Genomic DNA, 21834 nt, shown 5'->3' with positions numbered 1-21834 from the left:
GTTCAAACTACCACACATTGCACTCATCTCACACACTAGCAAAGTAGTGCTCAAATTCTCCAAGCCAGGCTTCAAAAGTATGTGAACTGTGAACTTCTAGATGTTCAAGCTGGATTTAGAAAAGGCAGAGGAACCAGAGATCAAATTGCCAACATCTGCTGGATCATCACAAAAGCAAGAGAGTTCCAGAAAAGCATCTACTTTTGTTTTATTGACTACGCCAAAGCCTTTGACCGTGTGGATCACAACAAACTGTAGAAAATTCTTAAAGAGATGGGAATACCAGACCACCTGATCTGCCTCCTGAGAAATCTATATGCAGGTCAAGAAGCAACAGCTAGAACTGGACATGGAACAACAGATTGGTTCCAAATCAGGAAAGGAGTACATTAAGGCTGTATATTGTCAGTCTGCTTATTTAACTAATATGAAGAGTACATCATGAGAACTGCTGGGCTGGATGAAGCACAAGCTGGAATCAAGATTGCTGGGAGAAATATCAATAACCTCAGAAATGCAGATGACACCACTCTTATCACAGAGAGCAAAGAGGAACTAAGAGCCTCTTGATGAAAGTGAAAGAGGAGAGTGAAAAAGTTAGCTTAAAACTCAACATTCAGAAAACGAAGATCATGGCATCTGGTCCCATCACTTCATGGCAAATAGATGGGGAAATAGTGGAAACAGTGGCTGACTTTATTTTGCGGGGCTCAAAATCACTGCAGATGGTGATTGCCGCCATGAAATTAAAAGACGCTTGCTCCTTGGAAGAAAAGTTATGGCCAACCTAGACAGCATATCAAAAGGAAGAGACATTACTTTACAAACAAAGATCCATCTAGTCAAAGCTATGGTTTTTCCAGTAGTCATGTACAGATGTGAGAGTTGGACTATAAAGAAAGCTGAGCACTGAAGAATTGATGCTTTTGACCTGTGGTGTTGGAGAAGACTCTTGAGAGTCCCTTAGACAGCAAGGAGACCCAACCAGTCCACCCTAAAGGAGATCAGTACTGAATATTCATTGGAAGGAGTGATGCTGAAGCTGAAACTCCAATACTTTGGCCACCTGATGTGAAGAACTGACTCCTTGGAAAAGACCCTGATGCTGGGAAAGATTGAAAGCAGGAAGAGAAGGGGATGACAGAGGATGAAATGGTTGGATAGCATCACCAATGCAATGGATGAGTTTGAGCAGGCTCTGGGAGTTGGTAATGGACAAGGAAGCCTGGTGTGCTGCAGTCCATGGAGTCGCAAAGAGTTGGACACAACTGAGTGACTGAACTGAATTGAACTGATGGGTAGAGCAACTCTTAACATAACTCCCCTTTTAACTTTCAAGGAGCTCTTCTGCATATTTGTGGTTGGGATGGTCTCCTGACTTCAAAAATGAGAAATATATGGTTGGGGTAGGGCCTAGCCTCATCTCTTAATTGTCCTGCTATCCTTGTCTTAGAGATTTGGTCCACAGAGAATGAATCTCCTAACTCTTTACCCTGGGTAGAGCCCATCTACCTCCTGCCTCAGTCAGAAGTATCAGTACTTTATTTCTAACTTCAAATGTTTCTAAAATATAGCCAGACTTGGAGAACCCCTACATACCATGGGCTTCCAAGTGGTGCTAGTGGTAAGGAATCCACCTGCCAGTGCAGGAAACACAAGAGAAGGAAGATCCCCTGGAGTAGGAAATGGTGACCCACTCCAGTACTCTTGCCTTGAAAGATTCCATGGACAGAGGAACCTAGTGGGCTATGGTCTATGGAGTCACAAAGAGTGAGACATACGGAGCATACATACACACAATATATATACCATCTGCTGTGCCATATTCAAAACATGAACCCAAAATTCTTTGACAGGCCTCTCATTAAGAGGAGCAATCTAGGGCCCCTCATCTAGAATCTGATCTCCATGACAACTTGACCAAAACATTAAAGCAAAAGTGACACCACGCCAGTTTCCAAGATCAGTCCTTACCAACTGGCAGCTTCTATTTCCTTCTTGTCTCTTAAGACTTCATTCTTGGAATCTAGCTACCATACTCTGAGGAAGCCCAAGCAGCCTGCAGGGAGGGGCGGCTCATTTGGAGAGAAAAGGAGGCTCTGACCAAGAGTTTAGCTGAGCCACCAGACTTACAGCTCTATGAATGAGCCACCTTGGAAGTGACTCACAGTAGGCAGTGCACAATAAACTTGTCCAAGGTCTCATCACAGAGACATGCTGTCCCTGCCAACCCCTGGCCAGACTTCAGATTCAGGAGCAAAATAAATAAACATCATTATTTTAAGCCATTAAATTTATGCAGTGGTTTGTTAGGCAAGAAATAACCAGAACATCTGTTTACCCAACTGGTGTCATGGAGAGGGATTTGCTTTTTTAAAAGTTGAATGACAAGCATTAATGGGCTTAATGCTTTTAAAAAATGCAGGCTTTGGGGTGGTCCCAAGATGGTGGAGGAATAGGGTGGAGAGACCACTTTCTCCCCCACAAATTCATGAAAAGATCATTTGAATGCTGAGCAACTTCCACAAAACAACTTCTGAACACTGGGGGAGAACACTAGGCACCCAGCAAGGCAGCCCATTATCTTTGAAAAGAGGTAGGACAAAATATAAAAGACGAAGAGACAAAAGAGTTAGGGACAGAGACCTGACCTGGGGAGGGAGTCATGAAGGAGAAGTTTCCAAACAGTAGGAAATCCTGTCACAGGTGGGTCTATGGGGAGTTTTGGAATCTCAGAGGGCAACATAACCGGGAGGGAAAAAAAAAAACACACAAAGAATATGCACCTACCGCAACTGCCAGCAGAGAAGTAGCCCAGATGCTCGTGTCCTCCACCAGCAAGCAGGGGCTGGACAGGGAGGTGCGGCTGCATAATCAGAGCTTAGAGTAAGGACCAGGCTTGAATGCTCTGAGAATGATCTGAGGGAGCCAACGTGAGATAGCAACTCAAACTGTGGGAGCACCAGAGAGCAAAAAAAGAGAGAACTTTCCTGTGAAAGGCTCTAACGCACAGCCTGGCCTACTCACAGAACAAAGGATTGAGCGAATACCAAAGGAGAGCTGCTGCTGCTGCTGCTGCTAAGTCGCTTCAGTCGTGTCCAACTCTGTGCGACCCCATAGACGGCAGCCCACCAGGCTCCCCCATCCCTGGGATTCTCCAGGCAAGAATACTGGAGTGGGTTGCCATTTCCTTCTCCAATGCATGAAAGTGGAAAGTCAAAGTGGATTCGTTCAGTTGTGCCTGACTCTTAGCGACCCCATGGACTGCAGCCTACCAGGCTCTTCTGTCCATGGATTTTCCAGGCAAGAGTACTGGAGTGCGGTGCCATTGCCTACAGCTAGCTGGCTGCATACAGCCCCCTCCCTCCGCCCCCCCACCCAGGCCACCCGCTGCCAGAGGCAGAAAGGCATGTGAACGACAGCCAGAGCCAGAAGGCAAGAGGCTGCTGCAATCTCAGCCCCAGAGACCAGCGTCCTCCACCAAACTGTGAGCAGGCTCCCGGTTGCTAACCATGTCTTCCTGGGACCCTGGATGGTTGACATCTGCCAGGAGGGTCAGAGCCTGAGATCAGCTCCCCAGAGGAGACACACAGCACACTTGAGACGGTGCTCTCACGGCACACTCGGGAAACCCAGCGGCTGGGAACAAGGAGGTGATTAAGATGCACAGCCCACCTGGGACAGTGTGCTAACCAAGCACCTGGTTGTCTTAGCTGCTCAGACCTGGGAAGAGCACAAAACGCACACCCAACTGAGTCTGTGCCCTTGCAGAGTACCCGAGAACCTGAGCAGCTTAGACCTGGGAAGTGCACGAAATGCAGACCCTACTTTGGACAGTGCCCCTGCAGAGCACCCTAGAGCCTGAGCAGTGTAGACCCAGGAAGCACATGCCACAGTGAGCTGGGGCAAACCCAGTGTGGTCCAGACACTGCGAACACTCCCCCCACACACAAGTGATATTTGTTTGCAGTGTCTCTCCCTCCCCACAACACAACTGAACAAGTGAGCCTAAATAAGTGACCACCTTCACCCGCTTGTGTCAGGATTGAAATTAGACACTGAAGAGACTTGCAAAAAAGGAAGCCAAAATACACAAAGAAGAGGGAACTGCTCTGGAAGTGACAGGGGCAACAGATTAAAACCCTGTGGTTGACACTGACTAAGCATTGGAGGGGGCCTATAGACTTTGAGGACAACTACAGGCTGGAACAAGGAACTATCTGAAACTGAACTGACCCCACACTGCCCACAACAGCTGCAGAGAAATTCCTAGATATATTTTACTGTTATCACTTTTTAATTTTTTTAAATTTCTTTATTACTCCTTTAATTTTCATTTTTATAACATACTATTATCTTGCAAAAAAAAGACCCTAGTTCTAAAGCAAATTTCACATATATATTTTTGTTAATTTTTGTGATTGATTTTGTTCGTATTTTTAATATTGTTTTTTTGAGAATATAACCTCTACTCTAGATTTTTAATCTTTGCTTTTTTGGTATTTGTTATCAGTTTTGTTTAAGAAGCTAATATTCAGTATCCATTTTCACTTAGCAGTGTGATTACTGGCTTGACTGCTCTCTCACTTTTGACTCTGCCTTTTCTCTCCCAGGTCACCTTTATCTCCTCCCTCCCCTTTCTCTTCTCTGTGTAACTCTGAATCTCTCTGGGTGTCCCAGACTGTGGAGAGCACTTAGGGAATTGATTACTGGCTATATTGCTCTCTCCCCTTTTGACTCCCCCTCTTCTCCTCCTGGTTACCTCTATCTCCCTCCTCCCTCTTCTCTTCTCCATGTAGTTCTGTGAATCTCTCTGGGTGTCCCTCACTGTGGAGAATTGTTTCACCATTAACTTAGATGTTTTATCATCTATGCTGTATGGATGGAGAAGTCTTAAGGCTACTTTAAAAATAATACTGAAAGCCAGAGGCAGGAGGCTTAACTCCAGAAATTGAGAACATTGGAGAATGCCTGATTCCAAGGAACATTAATAGACAAGAGCTCACCCAAAAGCCTCCATACCTACACTGAAACCAAGCTCCACCCAAGAGCCAGCAAGCTCCAGAGCAAGACATAAAACACTAATTCTCCAGCAAAGCAGGAACACAGCCCTAATCATTAAAAGACAGGCTTCCCAAAGCCATGCCAAACCCATAGACACCCCAAAACTCACTATTGGACACTTAATTGCACTTCAGAGAGAAGAGATCCAGCTCCACCCACCAGAACACAAATGCAAGCTCCCCTAACCAGGAAACCTTGACAAGCCACTAGTCCAACCCCACTCACAGGGAGCAGGCTCCCCAATAAAGAGGAACCATGAACTTCCAGCCTACAGAAAGGGTATCCCAAACACAGCAATATAAACAAAATGAAAAGGTAGAGGAATATTCAGCAGGTAAAGGAACATGATAAATGCCCACCAAACCAAACAAAATAGAAGGAGATAGGGAGTCTACTTGAAAAAGAATTCAGAATAATGATAGTACAGATGATCCAAAATCTTGCAAACAAAATGGAGTTAAGGATAAATAGACTAGAGACAAGGATTGAGAAGATGCAAGAAATGTTTAACAAGGACCTAATGGCACCCCACTCCAGTACTCTTGCCTGGAAAATCCCATGGATGGAGGAGCCTCCTAGGCTCCAGTCCATGGGGTCGCTAAGAGTCAGGCACAACTGAGCGACTTCACTTTCACTTTTCACTTTCATGCATTGGAGAAGGAAATGGCAACCCACTCCAGTATTCTTGCCTGGAGAATCCCAGGGACAGAGGAGCCTGGTAGGAGGCCATCTATGGGGTCACACAGAGTCGGACATGACTGAAGCGACTTAGCAGCAGCAGAAGAAGAAGAAATAAAGAAAAGCCGATCAATAACGAATAATGCAATAAATGAGATCAAAAGCACTCTGGAGGGAATCAGCAGTAGAATAACTGAGGCAAAAGATAGGATAAGTGAGGTGGAAGATAGAATGGTGGAAATAAATGAAGCAGAGAGGAAAAAAGAAAAAAGAATTAAAAGAAATGAGGACAACCTCAGACACCTCTGGGAAAATGTTAAATGCCCCAACATTCGAATCATAGGAGTCCCAGAAGAAGACAAAAAGAAAGGGTGTGAGAAAATACTTGAGGAGATAATAGTTGAAAACTTCCCTAAAATGGGGAAGGAAATAGCCATCCAAGTCCAATAAAACCAGAGAGTCCCAAACAGGATAAACCCAAGGCAAAACGCCCCAAGATACATATTAATCAAATTAATGAAGATCAAACACAAAGACCAAATATTTAAAGCAGCAAGGGAAAAGCAACAACACACAAGGGGATCCCCATAAGGATAACAGCTGACCTTTCAATAGAAACTCTTCAAGCCAGAAGGGAATGGCAGGACATACTTAAAGTGATGAAAGAGAAAAACCTACAGCCCAGATTACTGTACCCAGCAAGGATCTCATTCAAATATGAAGGAGAAATCAAAATCTTTACAGACAAGCAAAAGCTTAGAGCATTCAACACCACCAAACCAGCTCTTCAACAAATGCAAAAAGATCTTCTCTAGACAGGAAACACAGAAAAGGTTTATAAACTCGAACCCAAAACAACAAAGTAAATGGCAGTGGGATCATACTTATCAATAATTACCTTATATGCTAATGGGTTGAATGTCCCAACCAAAAGACAAAGACTTGCTGAATGGATACAAAAACAAGACCCCTATATATGCTATCTTCAAGAGACCCACCTCAAACCAAGGGACACATACAAACTGAAAGTGAAGGGCTGTAAAAGATATTTCATACAAATGGAGACCAAAAGAAAGCATGAGTAGCAATACTCATATCAGATAAAATAGACTTTGAAATAAAGACTGTGAAAAGAGAAAGAAGGACACTACATAATGATCAATCTAAGAAGACATAACAATTATAAATATATATGCATCCAACATAGGAGCACCATAATATGTAAGGCAAATACTAACAAGTGTGAAAGGGGAAATTAACAGTAACACAATAATAGTAGGAGACTTTAATACCTCACTCACACCTATGGATAAATCAACCAAACAGAAACTTAGCAAGGAAACACAAAGTTTAAATGATACAATGGACTAGTTAGACCTAATTGATATCTATAGGATTTTTCACCCCAAAACAATGAATTTCATCTTTTTCTCAAGTGACAAAGAACACTCCAGGATAGATCACATCCTGGGCCATAAATCTAACTTTGGTAAATTCAAAAAATTTAAATCATTTCAAGCATCTTTTCTGATCACAGTGCAGTAAGATTAATGTCAACTACAGGAAAAACAACTATTAAAAGTACAAACATATGGAGGCTGAACAACATGCTTCTGAATAACCAACAAATCATGGAAGAAATCAAAAATGGAATCAAATATGGATAGAAACAAAGGAAAATGAAAACACAGCAACCCAAAACCTATGGGAGTCAGTAAAAGCAGTGTTAAGGGGAAGGTTCATAGCAATACAAGCTTACCTCAAGAAACAAGAGAAAAATCAAATAAATAACCTAATTTTACACCTAAAGCAACTAGAAAAAGAAGAAGTTAAGAACCCCAGGGTTAGTAGAAGAAATAAATCATAAAAATTAGAGCAGAAATAAATGAAAAAGAAACAAAGGAGGCTTTAGCCAAAATCAACAAAGCTAAAAGCTGGTTCTTTGAGAAGATAAATAAAATAGACAAACCATTAGCCAGACTCATCAAGAAAAAAAGGGAGAAGAATCTAAATCAACAAAATTAGACATGAAAATGGAGAAATCACAGCAGACTGCACAGAAATACAAAGGATTATAAGAGACTACTATCAGCAATTATATGCCAATAAAATGGACAACTTGGAAGAAATGGACAAATCCTTAGAAAAGTACAACCTTCCAAAACTGAACCAGGAAGAAATAGAAAATCTTAACAGACCCATCACAAGCATGGAACTAGAAACTGTAATCAAAAATCTTCCAACAAACAAAAGCCTGGGACCAGATGACTCCACAGGTGAATTCTACCAAAAATTTAGAGAACTAACACCTATCCTACTCAAACTCTTCCAGAAAATTGCAGAGGAAGGTAAACTTCCAAACTCATTCTATGAGGCCACCATCACCCTAATACCAAAACCAGAGAAAGATGCCACATAAAAAGAAAACTACAGGCCAATATCACTGATGAATGTAGATGCAAAAATCTTCAACAAAATTCTAGCAAACAGAATCCAACAACATATTTAAAAATCATATATCATAACCAAGTGGGCTTTATCCCAGGGATGTAAGGATTCTTCAATACAATTTGCAATTTGCAATTCTTCAATTTGCAAATCAATCAATGTGATACACTGCATTAACAAATTGAAAGATAAAATACATATTTCAATAGATGCAGAGAAAGCCTTTGAAAAAATTCAACACCCATTTATGATTAAAAAAAAAAAAAAACCTCTCCAGAAAGCAGGCATAGAAGGAACATACCTCAACATAATAAAAGAAAGCCATCTACAATAAATCCACACCAAACATTATCCTCGATGGTGAAAAATTGAAAGCATTTCCCCTAAAGTCAGAAATAAGACAAGGGTCCCCACTCTCACCACTACTGTTCAACATAGTTTTGGAAGCTTTAGCCACAACAATCAGAGAAGAAAAAGAAATAAAAGGAATCCAGATTGAAAAAGAAGAAGTAAAATTCTCACTGTTTGCAGATGACATGATCCTCTACATAGAAAACCCTAAAGACCCCACCAGAAAATTACTAGAGCTAATCAACAAATAAGTAAAGTTGCAGATATAAAATTAATACACAGAAATCACATTAACAATGGGAAAACAGAAAAAGAAATTAAGGAAACAATCCCATTCACCATTGTGACAACAAGAATAAAATACTTAGGAATAAATCTACCTAAAGAAACAAAAGACCTGTATATAGAAAACTATAAAACACTGATGAAAGAAACCAAAGAGGACACAAATAGATGGAGGAAATATACCATGTTCATGTATCGGAAGAATCAATATAGTGAAAATGAGTATACTACCCAAAGCAATCTACAGATTCAATGCAATCCCTATCAAGCTGCCAACGGTATTTTTCACAGAACTAGCACAAATAATTTCACAATTTGTATGGAAATACAAAAAATCTTGAAATTCCAAAGCAATCTTGAGAAAAAAGAATGGAACTGGAGGAATCAACCTGCCTGACTTGAGACTATATTACAAAGCTACAGCCATCAAGACAGTATGGTACTGGCATGAAGACAGAAATATAGATCAATGGAACAAAATAGAAAGCCCAGAGATAAACCCACGCACCTATGGCCAGCTTATCTTTGACAAAGGAGGCAAAAATACACAGTGGAGAAAAAACAATCTCTATAACAAGTGGCGCTAGGAAAACTGGTCAACCACCTGTAAAGGAATGAAACTAGAACACTTTCTAATACCATACACAAAAATAAACTCAAAATGGACTAAAGATCTAAATGTAAGATCAGAAACTATAAAACTCCTGGAATAAAACATAGTCAAAACACTCTTTGATATAAATCACAGCAGGATCCTCTATGACCCACCTCCCAGACTAATGGAAATAAAAACAAAAATAAACAAATGGGACCTAATTAAACTTAAAAGCTTTTGCACAATGAAGGAAACTATAACCAAGAAAAAAGACAGCCTTCAGAATGGGAGAAAATAATAGCAAATGAAGCAACTGACAAAGAATTAATCTCAAAAATATACAAGCAGCTCTTGCAGCTCAATACCAGAAAAATAAACCCAATCAAAAAATATGCCAAAGAACTAAACAGACATTTCTCCAAAGAAGACATACAGATGGCTAACAAACACATGAAAAGATGCTCAACATCACTCATTATCAGAGAAATGAAAATCAAAACCACAATGAGGTACCATGTCATGCCAATCAGAATGGCTGCTATCAAAAAGTCTACAAACAATAAATGGTGGAGAAGGTGTGGAGAAAAGGGAACCCTCTTATACTGTTGGTGGGAATGCAAGCTACTACAAGACCTTTTAGAACTAACACCCAAAAAAGATGTCCTTTTCATTATAGGGGACTGGAATGCAAAAGTAAGAAGTCAAGAAACACCTGGAGTAACAGACAAATTTGGCCTTGGAATATGGAATGAAGCAGGGCAAAGGCTAATAGAGTTTTCCCAAGAGAACACACTGGTCATAGCAAATATCCTCTTCCAACAACATAAGAGAAGACTCTACACATGGACATTACCAGATGATCAACACCGAAATCCGAATGATTATATTCTTTGCAGCCAAAGATGGAGACGCTCTATACAGTCAGCAAAACAAGACCGGGAGCTGACTGTGGCTCAGATCATTAACTTCTTATTGCCAAATTCAGACTCACATTGAAGAAAGTAGGGAAAACCACTAGACAATTCAGGTATGACCTAAATCAAATCCCTTATGATTATACAGTGGAAGTGAGAAATAGATTTAAGGGACTAGATCTGATAAATAGAGTGCCTGATGAACTATGGATGGACATAGTTCATTCGTGACATTGTACAGGAGACAGGGATCAAGACTGTCCCCATGGAAAAGAAATGCAAAAAAAGCAAAATGGCTGTCTGGAGAGGCCTTACAAATAGCTGTGAAAAGAAGAGAAGTGAAAAGCAAAGGAGAAAAGGAAAGATATAAGCATCTGAATGCAGAGTTCCAAAGAATAGCAAGAAGAGATAAGATAGCCTTCCTCAGCAATCAATGCAAAGAAATAGAGGAAAACAACAGAATGGGAAAGACTAGAGATTTCTTCAAGAAAATTAAGATACCAAGGGAACATTTCATGCAAAGATGGGCTCAATAAAGGACAGAAATGGTATGGACCTAACAGAAGCAGAAGATATTAAGAAGAGATGGTAAGAATACACAGAAGAACTGTACAAAAAAGATCTTCACAACCCAGATAATCATGATGGTGTGATCACTCACCTAGAGCCAGACATCCTGGAATGTGAAGTCAAGTGGGCCTTAGAAAGCATCACTACGAACAAAGCTAGTGGAGGTGATGGAATTCCAGTTGAGCTATTTCAAATCCTGAAAGATGATGCTGTGAAAGTGCTGCACTCAATATGCCAGAAAATTTGGAAAACTCAGCAGTGGCCACAGGACGGGAAAAGGTCAGTTTTTATTCCAATCCCAAAGAAAGGCAATGCCAAAGAATGCTCAAACTACTGCACAATTGCACTCATCTCACACACTAGTAAAGGGATGCTCAAAATTCTCCAAGCCAGGCTTCAGCAATACATGAACCATGAACTTCCAGATGTTCAAGCTGGTTTTAGAATAGGCAGAGGAACCAGAAATCAAATTGCCAACATCCACTGGATCATCAAAAAAGCAAGAGAGTTCCAGAAAAACATCAACTTCTGCTTTATTGACTATGCCAAAGCCTTTGACTGTGTGGATCACAATAAACTGTAGAAAATTCTGAAAGAGATGAGAATACCAGACCACCTGACCTGCCTCTTGAGAAATCTGTATGCAGGTCAGGAAGCAACAGTTAGAACTGGACATGGAACAACAGACTGGTTCCAAATAGGAAAAGGAATACATCAAGGCTGTATATTCTCACCCTGTTTATACTTCTATGCAAAGTACATCATGAGAAACGCTGAGCTGGAAGAAGCACAAATTGCACAAAAAGCACAAATTGGAATCAAGATTGCAGGGAGAAATATCAATAACCTCAGATATGCAGATGACACCACCCGTATGGCAGAAAATGAAGAGGAACTAAAAAGCCTCTTGATGAAAGTGAAAGAGGAGAGTGAAAAAGTTGGCCTAAAGCTCAGCATTCAGAAAACTAAGATCATGGCATCTGGTCCCATCACTTCATGGGAAATAGATGGGGAAACAGTGGAAACAGTGTCAGACTTTATTTTGGGGGGCTCCAAAATCACTGCAGATGGTGATTGCAGCCATGAAATTAAAAGACACTTACTCCTTGGAAGGAAAGTTATGACCAACCTAGATAGCATATTCAAAAGCAGAGACATTACTTTGCCAACAAACATCCGTCTAGTCAAGGTTATAGTTTTTCCAGTGGTCATGTATGGATGTGAGAGTTGAACTGTGAAGAAAGCTGAGCACTGAAGAATTGATGCTTTTGAACTGTGGTGTTGCAGAAGACTCTTGAGACTCGCTTGGACTGCAAGGAGGTCCAACCAGTCCATTCTAAAGGAGGTCAGTCCTGGGTGTTCTTTGGAAGGAATGATGCTAAAGCTGAAACTCCAGTACTTTGGCCACCTCATGCAAAGAGTTGACTCATTGGAAAAGACTCTGATCCTGGGAGGGATTGGGGGCAGGAGGAGAAGGGGACGACAGAGAGTGAGATGGCTAGATGGCATCACTGACTCTATGAACATGGGTTTGGGTTAACTCTTGGAGTTTGTGACGAACAGGGAGGCCTGGCATGCTGCAATTCATGGGGTCACAAAGAGTCAGACACGACTGAGCTACTGAACTGAACTGAACTGAACAGCCACTAAGGAGAACAGTGTGGAAATTCCTTAAAAAACTGGAAATAGAACTCCCATACGACCCAGCTATCCCACTGCTAGGCATACACACCAAGGAAACCAGAATTGAAAGAGACACACATACCCCAATGTTCATCACAGCACTGTTTAAAATAGCTAAGACATGGAAGAAACCTAGATGTCCATCAGCAGACAAATGGATAATAAAGCTGTGGTACATATACATAATAGAATACTCAGTTTCAGTTCAGTTTGGTCGCTCAGTCGTGTCCAACTCTTTGCAACCCCATGAATTGCAGCACGCCAGGCCTCCCTGTCCATCACCATCTCCCGGAGTTCACTCAAACTTACGTCCATCAAGTCAGTGATGCCATCCAGCCATCTCATCCTCTGTCATCCCCTTCTCCTCCTGCCCCCAATCCCTCCCAGCATCACAGTCTTTTCCAATGAGTCAACTCTTCACATGAGGTGGCCAAAGTATTGGAGTTTCAGCTTTAGCATCATTCCTTTCAAAGAACACCCAGGACTGATCTCCTTTAGAATGGACTGGTTGGATCTCCTTGCAGTCCAAGGGACTCGCAAGCGTCTCCTTCAACACCACAGTTCCAAAGCATCAATTCTTCAGTGCTCAGCTTTCTTCACAGTCCAACTCTCACATCCATACATGACCACTGGAAAAACCACTCAGCTATTAAAAAGAACTCATGAGAATCAGTTCTAATGAGGTGGATGAAACTGGACCTATTATACAGAGTGAAGTAAGTCAGAAATAAAAACACCAACACAGTATATTAACGCATATATATGGAATTTAGAAAAATGGTAATGATGACCCTATATCAATACAGCAAAAAAGACACAGATTTAAGGAACAGACTTTAGAATTCTGTGGGAAAAAGCGAGGGTGGGATGATTTGAGAGAATAGCACTGAAACATGTATATTACCATATGTAAAATAGATAACCAGTCCAATTTCAATGCATGAAACAGGGCACTCAAAGTCAGCGCAGTGGGACAACCCAGAGGGATGGGATCGGGAGGGAGTGGGAGGGGGGTTTGGGATGGGGGACAGTGTGTACCCAGGGCTGATTCATGTCAATGTATGGCAAAAATCACCACAATGTTGTAAGTAATTAGCCTCCAATTAAAATAAAGTAATTAATTTCTTTTAAATGCAGGCTTCCACCATCTCTTTGGCTGAAATAATGAAATTCTTTTTTCTTAATACATGGTATAGCTTCTCCATGAAGCCTTCACAATGTACATTAATTTTCTGCAATTTTTTCCAATCATCTCATCTTATTTACAAAATTAACTATCCCTTTAGTTACATAAAATACAAGATCAAAATATTGGATATTGATTTTCCTTTGAAAGATAGTTTGGTGAGAAGATAACTGTAGTCTTTGAAGAGCCAAATTCTGGGGAAAATGTATAAAGGCTTAGATGGAATTGATTTAAAAAAAATCAGATTGAATAAGTAAAGAATGCAATGATGGATAGAAAAATTACCATATAAGAGTGGGAGGGGGTTGTCTACATAGTGAGGAGTTAAGTGCAAACAGTGGGCCTTAGTGTATTCACCAGTCAGCTCCAGCTGCTGTAACAAAATGCTACAGACTTGGGTGTCCTAAACAACAGAAATATGTTTCCTTGAAGTTCTATAAGCAGGTAATCCAAGATCAAGGTGCCAAGATTGGTTTCTAGTGAGACCTCTCCTCTTGACTTGAAGACAGCTGCCTTCTTATTATGATTTTTCCTCTGCACATGTTGGAGAGAGAGAGAGATCTGGTGTCTCTTTCTCTTCTTATAAGGATATCATTCCTATCAGATTAGCCCTCAGTCCTTATACTTCATTTAACCTTAATTACGTCCTTAAAAGCCCTATCTCTAAATACAGTCACATTGTTTGTTAAAGCGTCAACGTACAGATTTTAAGAGGGCACAATGCAGTCCATAACAGAATGGGAAATTGGGAATCCTTGGGGAAAGTGGAGAAGATCTAGACAAAAATATACCTTTCCTATGTGCCCCAGGACGGGTGGTCTTTTGATCATTATTCTTACAAATGGCAATGACAATAATAACCATCACTGACCAAAAACCAAGTACCTGATATTTCACTTTATCATGTTTGCTCCTCAAAACAACTCCATAAAATAGATTATATTTTCCTCATTCTTTACAACTAAGGAAGCTGAACACAAGCAATTTCAATAGCTTATCCGTCAGCTCATAGCTAGTGAAAATCATAAGAATTTGAAAACAGGTCTGTGGACTTCAAAGCTTCCATTTGCAATGCTAAACCAAGCCACCTATTTCTTTCATTCCTTTGTCCATTCAAAAATTATTAATTGAGCACCCATATCATCCAGGTTCTATGTGTGACCCTAGGGGTGCAAAGTCAAGCTGCGCCTTTCCAAAGAAAAAATTATTCTGACACTATCTTAGATAGTAAGGAAGACTTTATTCAAGGAACCACTGCAATGTTGTGGGGTACGAGGGGGCAGTTGCAACAGGAGAGAAGATCAGGATCAACCCTGACTATATCAAGGACATAGGGGTTTACAGCCAGAGTAGGATAAAAAATTACTAAGAGGTAACAGTAGGGATAACAATCCTTGCTAGACCGACTCAAAAGTAGTCTTGCCAGAGACAGAGCAGTGCGATAAGATGTTGAGTGTGGGGGATTTAATTAGATATGAAGGGTAGGGGATTTTTTTGATAGACTGACCCAGCAGGATTTTTGTTTAAACTGGACTACGTGGCCTGAGGACAGGGTCCAAATCAAACTCTAGACCAGAAGAGGACTCAGAGGAGCCTGACTAAAGTTGGGTCAAGGAGAGAGTCTTTGCTACCTTGCTTACAAAGAGCTTAGAGTTTAACGACAAGAAAGACACCAGTGACCAAATTGCAATGTGGCAAGATAAATCTGTGGATATTATTCCATGCAAATCACTAGGCTTCCTCCAGTTCTCAGAAAAAAGTCTTTGGGCCCATATACTCTGGTTTTGAAATTTGGCAGAGAAAAGCACAGGAGGTGCTGTAGGTACCCTTTTTGAAGCCAAGCTGGTGATGTCATGGTCAGGAGACTGGAAGCACTTGAGAATGATCTTGACCATGGATCAGGTTCCACTTCTTTTTGACACTCAGTAGCTTCAGAAATCCAAGTTATCCCCAGAGGCCTCCCATACAGGTTTCCTCAGAGCAAATCAGTCATTTCTTCATGACACAGTCTTTGTTTTTCTTCTCATCTGTTTCCTTGGGGCCACTAACCAAATTCACAATTTGTGTTCAGCCAGGCCAGAAGCACAGGATGCTATGGGACCATCCTTGCCTCTTGATTCCATTTTTGTTTTAAAATCTGGATTCCTTGGAAGGGCCAAAAGCAATCTGCTCCTAAATTGACTGGCTTTAAGAACTCCAGCAGAATTAATGGTGCTGGTTTACCCCAGTTCCCAAAGCAAACCTGGATATACTGCCAGATTGACTGGAAATGGCCCAACTTGATTCTGAAATTGCTCCTAGAGACTGGAGGCACATGAAGGTTTTCTGGGGCTGTTTAATCACTGACCAGGATTGCCAAGAGGATCCCAAGGGAAGAAGCCTCGAGAGGTTCCTATTGTCCATACCTCACGTCCTCTGCTTCCTCCACCACCAGTTCTGTACACTTGTATCTCTTCCAGTCTCCTCTGTGCTAGAGGCCTCACCTCTGTCTCCAACCTGCCAAGCAAAAATAGCACAGAAATTATTATATATTTTTTTAATATTTGAGACTACTTTTTGCCCTACACTCTCCAAAACACAGCACTGTTGAAAATACTTAGATGTGCCATATAAAACAAGAAAATTGCAATAATTTGTCCCAAAGATTTTCAGAAAAGAATGTAAAACACTAGCGTATTTACATAGTCTTTAGCTCAGAGTGTTATATTTCTATTATATATTTAGTTGGACTTCCCTGATAGCTCAGCTGGTAAAGTATCCACCTGCAATGCAGGAGACCCCAATTCAATTCCTGGGTCGGGAAGATCTTCTGGAGAAGGGATAGGCTACCCACTCCAGTATTCTTGGGCTTCCCTGTTGGCTCAGATGGTAAAGAATCCACCTGCAATGAAGGAAACCTGGGTTCAACCCCTGGGTTGGGAAGATCCCCTGGAGAAAGGAATGGCTACCCACTCCAGTATTATGGCCTGGAGAATTCCATGGACTGTATAATCCATGGGGTCGCAAAGAGTCAGACACGACTAGGTAACTTTCACTTTCATATATTTAGGTACAGACCTACCTTTTCTTTTATTCCTAAGTTCTGCTTTTTTATTGGAATATGATTGCTTTACAATGTTGTGTTAGTTTCTACTGTACAACACTGTGAATCAGCTATATGTGTACATAATCCCCTCCATCTTGAGCTTCCTTCCCACCCACCCCCATCCCATCCCTCTATGGCATCACAGAGCACTGAGCTGAGTTCGCTGTTCTATGTAACAGCTTCCCACGAGCTATCTATTTTACACATGGTAGCGTATATCTGTCAATGCTACTCTCTCAATTCTTCCCCCTCCATCCCCCTCTGTGCCCACAAGTCCATTCTCTACATCTGTGCCTCTGTTCCTGCCCTACAAATTGATTCATCCTAGAATTTATATACTGACAAACTTGTATTTTCAAACTCCAAGGTATTTCCACAAGACAGTTTATATCTGGAGCAGCCCTGGAGTCTATGCCCTGGCTGATAAAGGATTTAGATGTCTGAGGATGTCAGGCAAAATTCCAGTGAGCAAGGAGCATGAGATGACCTAAAAGAAGGAGCTAGGATGAGAGACAGTAAGTTTGGGAAAACCCTCTTTCCTGATGGACAACAGAAACAACTGAAATGCCCTGGGGTTCACCGTGGCAAACAGTGCAAATGACTGAAATCCTCTTCTTTCCACAGATGTCAATCAGGGAAGGGGTTCTCAAGACAGGACAGGGAAGAAATCAGGTAGCTGCATAGTCAAATTGCTGAATTCTTTCAGCTGTGTAATATTGCCAGCACAAGTTTGGAAATGTGTTTAGATATTCTCAGTGATGTAAATAAACCATCCGAGTTCTGTTATACTCTATTAGAAGAGATAGGAAAGGGGTCACATATTCAGTGACCTCATACCTGGTCATGACCTAGAAAACATCACTAAGGCAGGTAATATACAGAGTGAAGCTCCTCGGATGTAGCATCACTGGATGTAACATAAGCATAAGGGTGGGAGACCAACAGGACATGCCTGAGAGTTGGATTTGACCCTCAGTCAGCCTGTTTTAAGACTTCTGTGACCCAGAAGTTCTAGGATGGTGAACATACAGACTTCTATAATGTGATAGTTAATTTTATGTCAACTTGACTGGGCCATGGGGTGTCCAGATATTTGGTCAAACATTATTCTGGGTGTATCTGTTGCTGGAGTAGATTTAAATCAGTAGACTGAGTAAAGCAAATTGCCCTCTTAGTGTGGGTGGATCCCATCTAATCTGTTGAAGTCTTGAATAGAGTAGAAAGGTTGAATAACCAAGAATTTCTCTCTGCCTATCTTCAAACTGCTATGTCAGTCTTCTCCTGCCTTTGGACTTAGACTGAAAGTGAAACTTACTCCATCTACTCTCCTGGGTTTCCAACTTGCTGACTGCAGACCTTGGGACTTGCAAACGTTCATGATCATGTGTGCCAATCCATAGGATTATATAACTGTATGCATGTTACATAATCAAACATGATGTCCTATTTGTTCTGTTTCTCTGCAGAACCCTGACTAACATTCTTAGTAACCTTGAGGTGGATAAATCAGCCCCTGTTTCAACAGAGGAATCAAGTGACTGACAAACAGACAGATGGACAGAGACAGAAAGACAGAAACAGATGCAAACAGGTACAGAGCAGAGACACACATCAGAAGCAATAGAAAGGAACAGAACAAACAAACACACAAAAGAGAAAAACAGCAGATAGGCATGCACACAGACAGATACACACACAGAGGCAGAAGCACGAAGACGGGAAAAAGATGAGAAAAAATACAGTAGCTCAAGCTTTTCTCTATGACGTGCTCACAGAGCTTTATTTCTCTATTTCAGGAGTACATCTGAGGGGAAAACATTCCTCTTATATCTTAAATGCACCTCTGCCCAGTCAGAAGCAGCTGCCAAAGATGCCTGTGAGCCAACTGCCTGAGTGGACTGCACAGTGTCCAGGAGGAAAGGAACAGCTCCGACCCATCACAGATACATACTAACCTGCAACCACATCCCAAGCCTGAGACCCGGTCTCACCTCTGCAGGTGACACCAGGTAAAGACCGTGCCCTGTAAATGGGCATCTCAACACAGCTCCCCATTAGTCAGCTCAGACCTGACTCCCTCCTCCCCTGGGGCCAATTAAATCAGAATCTCTGAGGCTGGATCATCGCTGCTTTTTCTAAGCTCCTCAGGGGAGCCAGGAAGCAAAGAGGTCTGGGTTCTACTGCTTAGTGTCATACTCCTGGGTTGCAGAGTTCAAACCTGAGAGCAATGCAAGTCACCAGGTTCAATGACATTTGTCACCTGGGCACGTGACAGTTACCACTGACATCCCACAAGGTCTGCTTTCTATGCCACTCTTTTCTAATATTTATTTATTTGCTTGACTGCCCCAAGTCTCAGTTGCCGCATACAGGATTTTTTTTAGTTGTGGCATTTGGGATCTTAGTTGCAGTATGTGGGATCTATAGTTGCAGCGTGTGGGATCTAGTTCCCTGACCAGGGATCGAACCTGGGCTCTGAGCATTGGAAGCACAGTGTTTCCATCACTTCCACTGGACCATCAGGGAAGTCCCTCTATGCCACTTTCAAAGCTCCAAAGAGCAGGGACTAAAAACACAACCTCACATGGTCACTCCTTGGTGCCAGGTTAAGTGCTCTGCATTAACATTTCCTCGTTTACTCTCACAGCATCCTGTCTCATATGGATATTATCTCCGTTTTCCAGGTAAGGAAACAGGTCAGAGAGGTTAAATGGTTTGCTAAGATCAAATAACCAGAACGTGACAGAGGCGGGATTTGCAACCAGATCTTCCACTCTGCGGCACAGAAAATACAGTGAGGAAGGAGAAGCTCTGGGTTTTCTTCCTTTCATGTTTCATGCTGTCTTCCACACAGATGGTTCTGGTAACAACCAGAATCACCTTCTGTGCAGAATCAGGAAGGCACCCGGGGCTTCTGTCTCGGTGATTTTATTCTGGCCACGCCGAGTGCACCATACGCCATCACTTACTTCAGCCTGGCCTGGGAAAAGACACAATTAGAGCAACAGCCCATCACAAGTGAGGGGGTAGAAGAGCTTAAGTTTCTTCATTGACTTTAATTAAGCTCACCAGAGAAGTAAATCACAAGGGACTCTGCAGAACTTTCTTTAGTTTTATTTATCTTATTCTTAATTCCAATTTAACAAAAAAATATTTTCCTCAAACCTACTCCACCGGGTTAGAGCTTTCTTTATCTATTAAGAAACAGTGCCATCTACTGACACATTTTCACAATGTTCATATAAACCGTGGAAAAAATAATTACTGTTGTTTTTACACCTTAGTTATGAACACTGTTCTGCTCTTAAAACCATATATATTATTTTCTTTTATAGAGCAAATGACAAATGGGTTTGGAATTACAGTAGGACTTTTACCAGCAGGTGTTGAAAAGTGGAGCCTACAAATCAAGATTTGATGAAGTGGGGAGCCAGCTGGCCAGCTCTTAGATGTGGAGCCAAGGTGCCCTGCACAGCAGTGACCACATCTGTTCACCTGAAACTGCTTGGGAGCTACACAGCCAACCCTGGAGGGCATGAACCCAAAATATCAAATCCCTAGGAGTCAATCTAAAAATGGCTGTCTGAGGAGGCCTTACAAATAGCTGTGAAAGAAGAGAAGTGAAAAACAAAGGAGAAAAGGAAAGATATAGCCATTTCAATGAAGAGTTCCAAAGAGTAGGAAGGAGAGATAATAAAGCCTTCCTCAGTGATCAATGCAAAGAAATAGAAGAAAACAATAGAATGGGAAAGACTAGAGATCGCTTCAAGAAAATTAGACATACCAAGGGAACGTTTCATGCAAAGATGGGCTCGATAAAGGACAAATATGGTATAGACCTAACAGAAGCAGAGGATATTAAGAAGAGGTGGCAAGAATACACAGAACTGTACAAAAAAGATCTTCACGACCCAGATAATCACTATAGTGTGATCACTCACACTCATCTACAGCCAGACATCCTGGGATGTGAAGTCAAGTGGGCCTTAGGAAGCATCACTACAAACAAAGCTAGTGGAGGTGATAAAATTCCAGTTGAGCTATTTCAAATTCTAAAAGATGATGCTGTGAAAGTGCTGCACTCAATACACCGGCAAATTTGGAAAACTCAGCAGTAGCTACAAGACTGGAAAAGGTCAGTTTTCATTCCAATCCCAAAGAAAGGCAATGCCAAAGAATGCTCAAACTATCACATAATTGCACTCATTTCACACGCTAGTAAAGTAATGCTCAAAATAAGCCAGGCTTGAGTAATACATGAACTGTGAACTTCCAGATGTTCAAGATGGTTTTAGAAAAGGCAGAGGAACCGAGATCAAATTGCCAACATCCATTGGATCATCGAAAAAGCAAGAGAATTCCAGAAAAACATCTATTTCTGCTTTATTGACTATGCCAAAGCCTTTGACTGTGTGGATCACAATAAACTTTGGAAAATTCTGAAAGAGTTGGAAATACCAGACCACCTGACCTGCCTCTTGAGAAACCTGTTTGCAGGTCAGGAAGCAACAGTTAGAACTGGACATGGAACAACAGACTGGTTCCAAATAGGAAAAGGAGTACGTCAAGGCTGTGTATTGTCACCCTGCTTATTTAACTTGTACACAGAGTACATCATGAGAAATGCTGGGCTGGAAGAAGCACAAGCTAGAATCAAGATTGCTGGGAGAAATATCAATAACCTCAGATATTCAGATGACACCACCTTTATGGCAGAAAGTAAAGAAGAACTAAAGAGCCTCTTGATGAAAGTGAAAAAGGAGAGTGAAAAAGTTGGTTTAAAGCTCAACATTCAGAAAGCTAAGATCATGGCATCCAGTCCCATCACTTCATGGAAAATAGGTGGAGAAACAGTGGCTGACTTTATTTTGGGGAGCTCCAAAATCACTGCAGATGGTGATTGCAGCCCTGAAATTAAAAGACTCTTACTCCTTGAAAGGAGAGTTAGGGCCAACCTAGACAGTATATTAAAAAG

This window comes from Bos mutus, chromosome 2 (assembly GCF_027580195.1).
Source record: "Bos mutus isolate GX-2022 chromosome 2, NWIPB_WYAK_1.1, whole genome shotgun sequence".
In the NCBI taxonomy this organism is placed as follows: domain Eukaryota; kingdom Metazoa; phylum Chordata; class Mammalia; order Artiodactyla; family Bovidae; genus Bos; species Bos mutus.
Note: the sequence above shows the minus strand (reverse complement) of the source record.